The sequence below is a fragment of the Camelina sativa genome, chromosome 10 (genome assembly GCF_000633955.1).
Source record: "Camelina sativa cultivar DH55 chromosome 10, Cs, whole genome shotgun sequence".
NCBI lineage: Eukaryota > Viridiplantae > Streptophyta > Magnoliopsida > Brassicales > Brassicaceae > Camelina > Camelina sativa.
This window is the reverse complement of record NC_025694.1, coordinates 14196227-14197222: the sequence shown is the minus strand read 5'-3', so window position 1 is coordinate 14197222 and position 996 is coordinate 14196227. Positions and strand designations below refer to the sequence as shown.

The 996-nt window shown below is 32.1% G+C and overlaps 1 long non-coding RNA gene across 1 annotated transcript in view; it reads left to right on the top strand.

Annotated features, from left to right (window-relative positions):
• LOC104718892 overlaps positions 1-541 on the top strand; it is a 1776-nt gene extending 1235 nt beyond the window's left edge. Inside the window, exons 2-3 of the long non-coding RNA XR_756474.2 lie at positions 241-336; positions 466-541. This is a non-coding gene — a long non-coding RNA (uncharacterized LOC104718892). The remainder of the gene's footprint in view (positions 1-240; positions 337-465) is intronic.

Sequence of the window (996 nt, the reverse complement as noted above, 5' to 3'; positions counted from 1 at the left end):
TTTTTTTTTTTTTTTTTTTTTTTATTGTTCAGTTTGGATCATTGGGTGTAAGTCTCTTGACTTCTTGATGCATTTTATTATAGAAAGAATATTGAATTTGATTGTTTTAGTATCATGGTTCATGTTTGAGTGTGAATGTATTTGCAGAATTTTGTTTGAGTGTTAACCGTAATCCATTGTAGCTTCTTAACTTATTTCTTTGGTACAAAACTAATGACTGTTTGTTTTGTGTGTAAACAGTCTTTTAACAAGATTGTTTCCTCACTAATTCAGATGAGAGGATACAAATTTGGTAGTTACAGAAGTGGTTTCAAAATTTGGAGCTCATGTTTAGTGGTAAAGATTCATCTCTTTGTATCGATTACTAACATAAAATCTATTTGTATCGATTTTGTTTGAATACTATAGACGTACATGGTCCCCAGATTATAATAGCCTCTTTTGGAATGCATTGTTTTGCTCTAGACTTATACGAAGTGGCTTGAGAACTTATGGTGAGAAGATTTTCAGATCAAAGCTTGAGCTAATGTGATGGAAGAAACGCTAAATATCTAGAAAAATTGAAATAGGTCATCGTGGGGAAGTGGAAGAAGAAGAAGAAGCAAAAAATACTCTCCAGTCTTCACCTTAGTTTTTTTTCTTCTGTACCAAACTCTCAACCTTAGATCAAACCTTAGGGGACAATAATTAAAAATACCTTGTTTAAAATCAAACCTTAGAATTGAAGCTATAGCCCTTAGTCACAGTTCATTGTTGCTAGATCAATCTTTGGAAAATAATGAAAAATCTTTGCTAAGAACCTTGTGTCTTTTGAATGTTTCCTCCACTTGCTTGAACATTATAACATCTCTATATTATTGGATTTAATTTGAACTTTAATTGTCTTGCTTATGGAACTTGAATACTTGCTCATGGTAACTCTAAACTCGGGTTAGCACTCCATTTTTACCAATCTTTTCGTTTAAACCGATTCATTTGTCCTACCCATGAACCCAA